The following is a 13,301-nucleotide window of genomic DNA, read 5'->3' on the forward strand; positions in this document are numbered from 1 at the left end:
GGAGTAGGCCATTCGGCCCTTCTAGCCAGCACCGCCATTCACTGTGATCGTGGCTGATCATACACAATCAGTACCCCGTTCCTGCCCTCTCCCCATATCCATTGACCCCGCTATCTATAAGAGCTCTATCTAACTCTCTCTTGAATGCATCCAGAGACGTGGCCTCCACTGCCTTCTGGGGCAGAGCATTCCACATATCCACAACTCTCTGGGTAAAAAAGTTTTTCCGCATCTCTGTTCTAAATGGCCTACCCCTTATTCTTAAACTGTGGCCTCTAGTTCTGGACTCACCCATCAGCGGGAACATGCTTCCTGCCTCCAGTGTGTCCAATCCCTTAATAATCTTACATGTTTCAATCAGATCCCCTCTCATCCTTCTAAATTCCAGTGTATACAAGCCCAGTCGCTCCAATCTTTCAACATATGACAGTCCCGCCATCCCGGGAATTAACCTTGTGAATCTACGCTGTACTCCCTCAAATTTGGAGACCAAAACTGCACACAATACTCCAGGTGGGGTCTCACCAGGGCCCTGCACAGTTGCAGAAGGACCTCTTTACTCCTATACTCAATTCCTCTTGTTATAAAAGCCAGCATGCCATTAGCTTTCTTCACTGCCTGCTGTACCTGCATGCTTGCTTTCATTGACTGATGTACAAGAACACCTAGATCTCATTGTACTACCCCTTTTCCTAACTTGACTCCATTTAGATAGTAATCTGCCTTCCTGTTCTTGCCACCAAAGTGGATAACCTCACATTTATCCACATTAAACTGCATCTGCCATACATTTGCCCACTCACTCAACCTGTCCAAGTCACCCTGCATTCTCATAACATCCTCCTGACATTTCGCACTGCCACCCAGCTTTGTGTCATCAGCAAATTTGCTAATGTTACTTTTAATCCCTTCATCTAAATCATTAATGTATATTGTAAACAGCTTTGGTCCCAGCACCGAACCTTGCAGTACCCCACTGGTCACAGCCTGCCATTCCAAAAGGGACCCGTTAATCGCTACTCTTTGTTTCCTGTCATCCAGCCAATTTTCAATCCATGTCAGTACTTTGCCCCCAATAACATGTGCCCTAATTTTGTCGACTAATCTCCTATGTGGGACTTTATCAAAAGCTTTCTGGAAGTCCAGGTACACTACATCCACTGGCTCTCCCTTGTCCATTTTCAGAATTACATCCTCAAAAAACTCCAGAAGATTAGTCAAGCATGATTTTCCCTTCATAAATCCATGCTGACTCGGACTGATCCTTCTACTGCTATCCAAATGTGTCGTAATTTCCTCTTTTATAATTGACTCCAGCATCTTTCCCACCACTGACGTCAGGCTAACCGGTCTATATTTCCCTGTTTTGTCTCTCCCTCCTTTCTGGGTCAGACACAGAGTGAAGCTCCCTCCACACCGTCCCATCACACACTCCCGGGGTCAGACACAGAGTGAATCTCCCTCCACATCGTCCCATCACACACTCCCAGGGTCAGACACAGAGTGAAACTCCCTCCACACCGTCCCATCACACACTCCCGGGGTTAGACACAGAGTGAGGCTCCCTCCACACCGTCCCATCACACACTCCCGGGGTCAGACACAGGGTGAAGCTCCCTCCACACCCTCCCATCACACACTCCCGGGGTCAGACACAGAGTGAAGCTCCCTCCACACCGTCCCATCACACACTCCCGGGGTCAGACACAGAGTGAAGCTCCCTCCACACCGTCCCATCACACTCTCCCGGGGTCAGACACAGAGTGAAGCTCCCTCCACACCGTCCCATCACACTCTCCCGGGGTCAGACACAGAGTGAAGCTCCCTCCACACCGTCCCATCACACACTCCCGGGGTCAGACACAGAGTGAAACTACCTCCACACCGTCCCATCACACACTCCCGGGGTCAGACACAGAGTGAAGCTCTCCCCACACTGTCCCATCACACACTCCCGGGGTCAGACACAGAGTGAAACTTCCACCACACCGTCCCATCACACACTCCCGGGGTCAGACACAGAGTGAAGCTCCATCCACACCGTCCCATCACACACTCCCGGGGTCAGACACAGAGTGAAGCTCCCTCCACACCGTCCCATCACACACTCCCGGGGTCAGACACAGAGTGAAGCTCCCTCCTCACCATCCCATCACACACTCCCCGGGTCAGACACAGAGTGAAGCTCCCTCCACACCGTCCCATCACACTCTCCCGGGGTCAGACACAGAGTGAAGCCCCCTCCACACCGTCCCATCACACACTCCCGGGGTCAGACACAGTGAAGCTCCCTCCACACCGTCCCATCACACTCTCCCGGGGTCAGACACAGAGTGAAGCTCCCTCCACACCGTCCCATCACACACTCCCGGGGTCAGACACAGAGTGAAACTACCTCCACACCGTCCCATCACACACTCCCGGGGTCAGACACAGAGTGAAGCTCTCCCCACACTGTCCCATCACACACTCCCGGGGTCAGACACAGAGTGAAACTTCCACCACACCGTCCCATCACACACTCCCGGGGTCAGACACAGAGTGAAGCTCCATCCACACCGTCCCATCACACACTCCCGGGGTCAGACACAGAGTGAAGCTCCCTCCACACCGTCCCATCACACACTCCCGGGGTCAGACACAGAGTGAAACTACCTCCACACCGTCCCATCACACACTCCCGGGGTCAGACACAGAGTGAATCCCCCTCCACACCGTCCCATCACACACTCCCGGGGTCAGACACAGAGTGAAACTCCCTCCACACCGTCCCATCACACACTCCCGGGGTCAGACACAGAGTGAAGCTCCCTCCACACCGTCCCATCACACACTCCCGGGGTCAGACACAGAGTGAATCTCCCTCCACACCGTCCCATCACACACTCCCGGGGTCAGACACAGAGTGAAGCTCTCCCCACACTGTCCCATCACACACTCCCGGGGTCAGACACAGAGTGAAACTCCCACCACACCGTCCCATCACACACTCCCGGGGTCAGACACAGAGTGAAGCTCCATCCACACCGTCTCATCACACACTCCCGGGGTCAGACACAGAGTGAAGCTCCCTCCACACCGTCCCATCACACACTCCCGGGGTCAGACACAGAGTGAAGCTCCCTCCACACCGTCCCATCACACACTCCCGGGGTCAGACACAGAGTGAAGCTCCCTCCACACCGTCCCATCACACACTCCCGGGGTCAGAGACAGAGTGAAACTCCCACTACTCTGTTTCTTCCAGTTTCTGCCTCGATGAGTGTGCATTTAAAATCTTGAACATATTTCTGCTCTGTCAGACACATCCAAAAACACCACAGCCTTCCTGATGGAGTGGTTTTGAAAAACCACAGCTGTATATATATTTGGTAACGTCAGGGAAGGATTATACAGGCACTTTGGGGAGATAGACAGAGACCCAGAAACACACAGACAGAGAGAGACACACACAGCAAGGGAGAGAGAGAGAGTGAGAGAGACAGAGACAGAGACATGAAGGGAGAGAGAGAGAGACAGAGACAGAGACAGACACAGAGAGAGACAGAGATACGAAGAGAGAGAGGGGGACAGACGGGGAGAGAGAGAGAGAGAGAGAGAGGGAGAGACACAAAGAGAGAGAGACAGTGACAGAGAGTGAGAGACAGACACGAAGAGAGAGAGGGGGGACAGACGGGGAGAGAGAGAGAGACAGAGGCAGGGGGGAGAGACACGAAGAGAGAGAGACAGAGACATGAAGGGGGGACAGAAGGGGAGAGAGGGAGTGAGAGAGGGGAGAGATGGAGAGAGGGAGAGAGACACACAGAGTGGAGGAGGAGACACAGAGTTGGGGCAGGAGAGAGAGAGACACACACACACATGCACAAAGAGGGAGAGAGAGAGACACACACAGTCAGACAGGGGAAAAGGGGGTTGGGAATATTTGGAGGGGAAGAAGGAGTCTCCCTGTAACCGGGATTGTGTGCAATCACCTCCGGAAAATTAGTTCCCTGTGAAATCGTGTTGGTCAGAGTTGTGGAGCCCAGCGAGAAGAGCGGCTGGGAGGGACGGATTAGGGAGGAGGGAGGGGAAGGAAGGAAGGAAGGAGGGTGGAAGGGAGGGAGAGCCGTTTTCAATGCTGAGTTTTGGGGGTTGTGTCATTGGGGCTGGCCTCTGGGACACCCTGGAGGGAGGGAGCAGTTTGCCGATCCATGACTCTTGCCTGATCTCCCACAGGGATCCTTGGATCTGGTCCAGAAATCCTGCAGTGCAGAACTCCCTCCTCAGCAGCGCGATGCTCCCTCCTCACTGCCCCTCCCTCAGTCTGGGGCTCCCTCCACACCCCCAAGGGGTCTGATCCGACACGATCTCTGGGACTATGGGACCGGAACGCAGAAACACTTCCCTGGGATAAAATGGACAGGCGAGGGCTCCTTGGGATGCAGGTATGGCACTGTTGTTCTGAACTCACTCCAACAAGAGTCTTTGGGGGGAGCGAACTGACTTCCCAGAGCTCGGCAAGATCACAGCCAAATGTCTCGACCAAGTGAATGAGGTAACAGGGCGGAGGGGTTCACTCAAGGGAGATAATGGAGATGTGATGCTCCCTAACGGGCAAAATGGGACTGTGTGGGGGGAGCTTCACTCTGTGTCTGACCCTGGGAGTGTGTGATGGGACGGTGTGGAGGGAGCTTCACTCTGTCTGACCCCGGGAGTGTGTGATGGGACGGTGTGGAGGGAGCTTCACTCTGTGTCTGACCCCGGGAGTGTGTAATGGGGATGGTGTGGAGGGAGCTTCACTCTGTGTCTGACCCCGGGAGTGTGTAATGGGGATGGTGTGGAGGGAGCTTCACTCTGTGTCTGACCCCCGGGAGTGTGATGGGACGGTGTGGAGGGGGATTCACTCTGTGTCTGACCCCGGGAGTGTGTGATGGGACGGTGTGGAGGGAGCTTCACTCTGTGTCTGACCCCGGGAGTGTGAGATGGGACGGTGTGGAGGGAGTTTCACTCTGTGTCTGACCCCGGGAGTGTGTGATGGGACGGTGTGGAGGGAGCTTCACTCTGTGTCTGACCCCGGGAGTGTGAGATGGGACGGTGTGGAGGGAGCTTCACTCTGTGTCTGACCCCGGGAGTGTGAGATGGGATAGATACGATTGGGAGGGCTGAAGAAGTTTTAGAGAGCTCAGGGAAGTGCAGAGGGAGGTAGAACCAGAGCAGGAGGGGGAGAAGAATGGGGAGAGAAGCGAGAGGTGCAGAGGAAAGTGTGTGACAGTAATTCTAAACCCACTCTTTCCCTCGCCTCCATTTCCGGAAGTTTCCATGTGTGGTTCCTGCCACAAAGTGTGGGCGGGTTGGGCAGCATTTCGTTGTCATAATGGAATTTCTTTTTCCCAAAGAGAGAGAGCGGGAGGGGGTGGGAGAGAGGCTCAGCGAAGGCTGGGTGGAAACTTCCGTAACTGTTATCCCGCTAATTGCAAAATCAGAGAGCGGGCGATTATTCAAATTCAATTACCGGGCACTCGAGTACTGGGTAATTGTAGGGGAATGTCGCCCCTCTGTGGTAAATCATGGAACTGCAGACCCGTCTGCCACCTCCCGAGATCAGCCCCTCGACAGGGTCAGACAATAACCGGTGACAGTAACCTGCCTAAGTGACTACTGCCCGGTGGCATTAACATGAGCCATTATGAAATGCGTTGAGCGGCTGGTCACGGCGACACTGGACCCTTTCCAGTTCGCGTATCCTCCTACGATGCAGCATCCTCTACCTTGTCCCACCTGCAAAATGGGATCTCATATACCAGACTGCTGTCTGTAGACTTCCGATCGGCGTTCAGCACCATCGCACCCCAAAAACCAGCGGGAAACTGGGACTCAGCACCTCCCTGGACTTACTAACAGTAAGGCCACACAGCCAGTCCATGCGCACTCAGGTCGCATCTGCGCTCTGCGCTCAGTCCGCTGCCGACCCATCACTGCAGCGCAGGATCCATCCCGTTTGCGGATGACACAGCGGTGGTTGTCTTTATCACGAACAGCGACGAGATGGAGCACAGAGAGAGGAGGTGGAGCGGCCGGCGGGTTGGTGTGAGGAGAACCCAGAACGTGGAGAAGACAAAGGGGGATCATTGTGGACTTCAGGAAGGTGCGGATGAACACCCCCCCCCCCCCACCCGCGAATACCTGGGTCTTCGACAGAGAGAGTTCAGCCAATCAAGTTCCTGGGAGTTGACATCAAGGATGACCTCACCGAGTCCCTTTATAACACCTCCCTGGACACGAACGCTCGCTTTGTTACCTGTTCGGGTTCTTTTTCGATGTTGACTCGTCTGAAAACAGGTCGCTCCAGCAGTCGGTCAGATTTACCGCTGGAAGCTCCTCGAACCTGATTTCACGTTCGCGGGATTGGTCTCCATGTCCGCGTCTGACGGACTCTGCGCACTGAGGTGTCGAGCGGAACGAGCGGGCTGACGGTTTGGCCAAAACAGCAGCTGAGGGTTCACCCTTCACTCAGCAATCAGAAGCTCAGGGGCTAAGAATTAGAGGATGATGGCAAAACCCGTGGGGTAATGGGCATAAGGGGAGACACCTTTACAGAACACACACAAAACTGTTGGAGAAGGGGGTAAAACAGGAAGGGAAGGAATTATATTGACTAGACCTGGAATTGGGAATACTGTGCTTAATTACTCCTTATACCTTGTTGGAAAACATCACTCTGGGATGTTGTCATTATGAAACAGTTGAACACGTTCTTTCATGTGAAGCATACCAGGTTGAAAGAAAGCAAATACAGGCTGTACCACTCGCTTTGGGGGTTGAGAGTTTTCTTTTTAAAACTTTACTAAGTTACGGAAGTGAATTTAACTCACAATATTGTCTTTCATTGTTTACCATCTATAGGGCTTTTCGGGAGGTAATTTGGTTATCATTTGATGAAGAACTAGTCGGGGTTTTATTTCCCAACTCTCTACGCCACAGTCCAGTCCAGTTGGTGGCAGGAATGCGGCTTCAGGTTGGACAGCCAACCACCATGAAACATCAGGAGAAGGGAGCCTGAAGGGAGCTCCCGCACCCCCCGCTTCCATCTTAACTGCGTTTTACAGGAGCACCGTGATTGCGCCTCCCTCTAGTGTGGGAGCAGCCGAACAGCAGACCGAAAGTCCCTACAAATGAACTTTGGGGGGACCTCCCTACCATCCATTGGGGGCATTATCAGCAGCGCGCCATATGCAGGGCTTTTAATATTATCAAGGACACCACCCATGCATCCGGCATCCACCTCGACTTTCTACCATCAGGCAGGAGACTCCGATGCATAAAGACAAGAACGGTCAGGGTGGGGAATAGCTGCTTCCCTCAGGCTTCTGAACTCCCTGTCGCATCGTATTCAAAGTGTCACTGGCTAATCTGTTCCTTACCTTACGGTATTTAATCTATGCACTTTAGCTTGTACTTTTTGTGTGATTCATCTCGAGATTTTATCCTTACCCTCGGATGACGAAGTGACGAAGGGTCTCGGCCCGAAACGTCGACATCGTTTCTCCCCATAGATGCTGCCTGGCCTGCTGTGTTCCACCGGCATTTTGTGTGTGTTGTTGTTTGAATTTTCGGCATCTGCAGATTTCCTCCTGTTTGCCTCATAAGTCATCGTGTGTTGTGTGTACTATTGTTTTACACCCCGGTTCGGAGAAATGTTGTCTCATTTCTATATACATTATATGGTTATATACGTCATATACAAGTATGTAGTTAAATGACAAACTTGACTGGACTTGACATGAGTGAAGCTCCCTCCACACCGTCCCATCACTCACTCCCGGGGTCAGACACCGTCCCTCCACACTCTCCCGGGGTCAGGCACAGAGTGAAGCTCCCTCCACACCGTCCCATCACACACTCCCGGGGTCAGACACAGAGTGAAGCTCCCTCCACACCGTCCCATCACACACTCCCGGGATCAGACACAGAGTGAAGCTGTTCTGATTGCGCTGGGAGAAAACGGGGAAAAACTACTTTATGAAGGTCTTGAATTGCTTGGAAATTGGTTTCCAACGTTCCTTGAACATCTAAGTGAGCGGCTGGTTTAGAGTGGAAGCTTCGTTTGGAGTTTTTCTGCCAGTTTGGACGGGGTCCGTTGACGGCTGCGAACTGCGTAGCACCCGGCTGTGGCCGCTGGCGACTCGCCAGGAAGCAGGTTCGCTCCAAAAACCGGAGACAAACGCCGTTGTTCCCCCACTGACATCGGGGCAACCTCCTTCCATCTCTATCGTAGGGATTCTCGTTCGGTGTTGGAGCCGAACCGTCGTTTGAGACGTCTCGACCTCTCACGGCCTGGAAGTTCGGCGGGACTAACGGAGCCTTTCCTGGCGTTGGAATTTCTGGCATTGGGCCAGCAAGGTGCTGTCGAGTACAAACTTTTCCCGCCAGTTACTCAACTCACTCCGAGACTTTATAACCAGCACCACCGTATCATTCTCGATTCGGACACACAAGTAACATGCCGGACCGGTCTGCCGGGAGTCGCGGGCCTTCGGGGAGTTATGCAAAGGCGGCTGCCTCTCCGGCCTCGGACAACGCCCTGTTTTGAGCGGTGAAAGTTGAACGCGGGGTGCAATGTATTTTGCGAACTGGAACTACGCTGGAAAAGTGCGCGGAGGCTATGGAGGACTTGTTGGGGAGAGATGGTGTTTTGGCCACTGAGAAGGAGTTCGGGAAAGCGGTGTTTTATCTGAGGAATGATGAGTTGGTGCATCGGGCCCTCAGTAGAGGGAACACGGTGGAGAACATCTTTTTACAGATGGAGCTAATGACAGCTCCCACACAACGCATCGTCCTCGGTCACGTACAGCCTTTCATCCCCAACGAGGACCTGCTTCCCGCACTGGCCCGCTTGGGGCAAGTACGGTCAGAAATAACTGCCATCAGGCACAAATTCAGGAGACGCACCCTCCGGACCGTAATCTCTTTCCGGTGACAGGTATTCATGAAGCTGGAAAAGGAGGACGAAGTTGAGGGCCGGATAACCGTCCGGCACGAGGGGGGTAGATTATCAGGTGTATTGGAGCTCTGAGCGCCCACGGTGCCATGCGTGCGGGGAGGTGGGGCACTTTCGGAGGGACTGTCCTAGCGCCCAAAAACTCAGGGAGTCCACTTCGGGAACTAGTGCCCCAGCTGACTCTGCCCCTGATCCCATTCCTGCTCCTACACCTGTGCCGGCCCCTGCTCCTGCCCCCGATCCTACATCTATTCCAGTCTCTGCTCCTACCCCTGTGGTTCAGGCGGGTGATCCTGGGGCTACGTGTGGGGAGGTTCAGGCGAGGGACGGGGTGGAGTCCGGGCGGGCCAAGAAAGCGAGGAAGAAGTCGAAGCACATGAAGAAGTCGGCCCCCGAGACGGCAGAGCTCACGCCCATTTGCCCTGAAGTGGAGCGGGAGGCTCGGGGAAGCGCACAGTCGGACGGGGTGAGGGAAGCGGAGAGTAACGCTCCATCGGTGAATCCCGCACCTGTGTGCTCCTCCGGCTTGAAGAGGAGATGGGAATGTTCCCCCAAGAGGGCAGAGAATGTAGATGCGGGGGAGTCCCAGAAAGGGGTGGGGATCCGGGTGGAAGTTGTGACTAACCCTGAATCCCCAGATGTAGCCACCAGTCCTGTTGTGGGGGGTGTGGTTGTGCAGGAAGCTAGTGCTGGGCCTGTTTGCACGCCTAAAACAGACCTGGAGCCCTCCACCCAGGACTTCGCAGTAAGCGCCTCCCTGGAGGCAAATGTATTAAACAGTGTGAGCGGAGAGGAGACCACGCTCTCACTGTCAGCATCAGGCTACCGGTGAATCCCTTGGACCAGAGCTGCTGGGGTCCCCTTCATGCCTGTCTCCTGGGGAGGGTGATGTAACCTGCATGCCGACCCCATCAACTAATGGCCTGCAGGGAGTCCCTTGGGATTTTCCCTCCATCGTCGCAACTGTGGGTAAGACTGCTGCGACGGTGGAGCGGGAAGGTATGGGGGAGGTACCCACTGTGCAGTGTAGGTTACAGGGGCAGCCACCTTATACACCAGATGAGGAGGACGGTGGGAGATCTGTCTGCAGTGAGGGGTTGGAGGGAGATTCTATTGATAGCGAGACAATGGACATCCTCGCCGCTCCTGAGAAATACCCATTGATACCTGTGGAGGAGATCAGAGAGTTTATTCACTCCTCTGTGGGTGCAAAGCATCGGCCTAAACTAGCCTCGCTTCGCTGGCCTAGCATGCCGAGGCTGGTGAAGTCCCTGAGGGTCATCCTCAGACGGAAGGGGAAGGGGAAGAGGAATGCTGTGTCAGGGAATGACAGACGGCAGCTGAAATCCTTCCTGGATGACCTGGTGCGGGACATCAGGATGAAAAGCAGCCTCGCTCCTTCGGGAGATGGTGGGTCACAGGGTAGCGATGGTAGCAGTCGGGCCGGAAAGCAAAGGATATTCTCGGTTTTCTTCGGGAGAGTGCGGCTGAGGGCGCCATCGCTCTCAGTGGGAAGGGGACTGGTGCTGAGGCCTAGTGTGCTCCCGACATGAAGCTTACCATAGCTAGTCTCAATGTGAACGGTAGCAGGGGCTCTCCCCGCAAGTATAACAATCTCTCAGTCCTCAGGGACGGGAGATACGCGGTGAGTTTCCTGCAGGAAACCCATACCACCCCGGGGGACGAGTCCGCTTGGCTCCTGGAGTGGCAGGGCGGGGTCTACATGAGTCACCTTAGCTCCAACTCTAGTGGGGTGGCAATCTTGTTGGCCCCAACCTTCCAGCCAGAAATCGTAGGAGTCTAAGATGTTGTGCCCGGCCGTCTGCTCCACCTGGCTGTGCGCCTGGATGGAGTACCGCTGCATTTTATCAACGTGTACGCTCCGAGGCGCGGGGTGATGCAGACGCGCCTATTCTGTCAGCTGTCCACCTTGCTGAGTGCCATCGATCCGGGGGACTGCGTCATCCTCGGGGGAGACTTCAACTGTACCCTCGAGGTGGAGGACCGCTCGGGCCTCCAACGCGACCCGGCATCAGCGAAAAAGTTAAAGGAGCTAGTCGGCTCCTTTGACTTGGTGGACAGCTGGCGGAATCTTCACCCCGACTCTCGCGCCTTCTCCAGAAGATCTAGAGAGGGGGGTTCCCGGATAGACCGCCTGTATATCTCTCGGGCTTATGTCTCCAGCGTGTCGGCTTCCTCCATGCGGCCGGTGTCGTGCTCGGATCATCACCTTGTGTGGATGGAACTTACTCCTCTGCACCCTCGGGTGGGATCCGGGTATTGGCACTTTAACAACCGGCTGCTGGAGGACAGCCGATTCCGGGATTCATTCCGAACGTTCTGGCCCACCTGGAGAGAGAGACGGAGAGAGTTCAGCTCCCTACGGCTGTGGTGGGATGTGGGCAAGGCCCACATCCGGTTTTTATGTCGGGAGTACACTAGGAGGTCGACAAAGAGGCGGGGCTCTGAGATTGAGCGGCTTGAGAGAGTGTTGCTTGACCTAGAGTCCCGTCTTGGTTCGACCGTTGGAGACCATCAAACGTGGCAGGAATACCAGGAGAACGACGCACTCAGGAATCTGCAGCTTCAGCAGTCCCGAGGTGCGTATGTGAGGTCGCGGATCCAAATGCTGCAAGATTTGGACCGCGGCTCACCCTTCTTCTACTCGTTGGAGAAGTGGCGGGGAGTTCAAAAGCAGCTGGTGGAGCTACTGGCTGCTGATGGCTCCTCCATCACGGATCCTGACGAAATTATCGAAGAAGTCCGCACTTTCTATCGGTCCTTATTCTCACTGGATCCGTCAAATGCGGGGGCGTGCAGTGAGGTCAGGGAAGATTTGCCAAAGGTCAGCCCAGATGACGCATCGCGTCTGGACGCCTCCCTGACTGGGGAGGAGCTGTCTGCTGCCCTTCGGCAACTCCGGAGGGGTAAATCCCCTGGCTTAGATGGTCTAAGTGTGGAGTTTTATCAGGCTTTTTGGGATGTCCTGGGGGTCGATTACTGCCTTGTTCTAGGGGAGAGCCTAGCCACCGGGGAATTGCCCCTCTCATGGCGGAGAGCTGTCATGGTCCTGCTGCCCAAGAAGGGAGACCTTCGCCTGCTAAAGAACTGGCGCACGGTCTCCCTCTTGTGCGCGGACTACAAGATCTTCGCCCGGGCAATGGCCAACCGTCTTGGTTCAGTACTGAGACAGGTGATTCATCCTGACTAATCTTACACAGTCCCGGGCCGCTCCATCCAGGACAATGTCCACCTAGTACGGGACCTGATCCACCTGCAACAAGAGACTGGGTCCCCGGCAGCGTTTCTTTCTCTTGACCAGGAGAAGGCGTTTGACCGGGTAGACCACAGTTTCCTGGTGGGCACTCTGCAGGCCTTTGGGCTCGGACCACACTTTGTGGCCCGAGTTCGGCTCCTCTTCTCTGCCGCAGAGTGCCTTGTTAAGGTCAATGGATCACTGGCAGCACCCATTCCCTTCAGGAGAGGAGTACGTCAGGGATGCCCCATGTCCGGTCAATTGTATGCGATCTGTGTCGAGCCATTCCTGAGCCTCCTACGGCGAAGGCTGACAGGTCTGGTTCTGCGTGAACCGGACATGGAGGTCGTCCTCTCGGCCTACGCCGATGATGTACTCCTCATGATGACAGATCCCAATGACCTGCGGAGGATGCGCGAGTGCCAAGATGTTTTCTCGGCGGCATCCTCCGCCAGGATCAACTGGGCGAAATGTTCCGGACTCTTAGTTGGTCAGTGGCAGGTGGACTCCCTGCCGGAGGAGATGAGAGCTTTTGAGTGGAGTACTCGGCGTCTCCTCTATCTGGGAGTCTACTTGAGTCCTTCTGGGGAGACCTGGCAGGCGAACTGGCAGGACCTGGAGATGAAAGTCATGGCCCGGCTGGGGCGCTGGTCAGGCCTTCTCAGGGTGCTTTCCTATCGAGGCAGGGTGGTGGTCATAAACCAGCTGGTGGCCTCCATGTTGTGGTATCGGATGGTCACCTTGGCCCCTCCTGCCCCGTTTGTTGCAAGACTGCAACAGGAAACACTGGGTCTCTGCAGCGGTCTTGAGTCTCCCAGTGGGAGAGGGCGGACAGTCGCTGGTGTGCGTCCGAACGCAGCTGGCGGCTCTCCGCCTCAGGACTCTGCAGAGATTCCTGTACGCCGAGCACCCTCCCAGGTGGCACGTGTTGGCGACTTTCTTCCTTCGGAGGGGCTGCTGAAGACAGCCGTACTGCTTTGCGGAGTCTGCCCGGCTTCTATCAGGACCCTACTGAGAGTCTGGAACATGGTCGCCTCAGGCCGGGAATCCCCTCCTCAGGCGGAGGGC

This window comes from Hypanus sabinus, chromosome 24 (genome assembly GCF_030144855.1).
Source record: "Hypanus sabinus isolate sHypSab1 chromosome 24, sHypSab1.hap1, whole genome shotgun sequence".
In the NCBI taxonomy this organism is placed as follows: domain Eukaryota; kingdom Metazoa; phylum Chordata; class Chondrichthyes; order Myliobatiformes; family Dasyatidae; genus Hypanus; species Hypanus sabinus.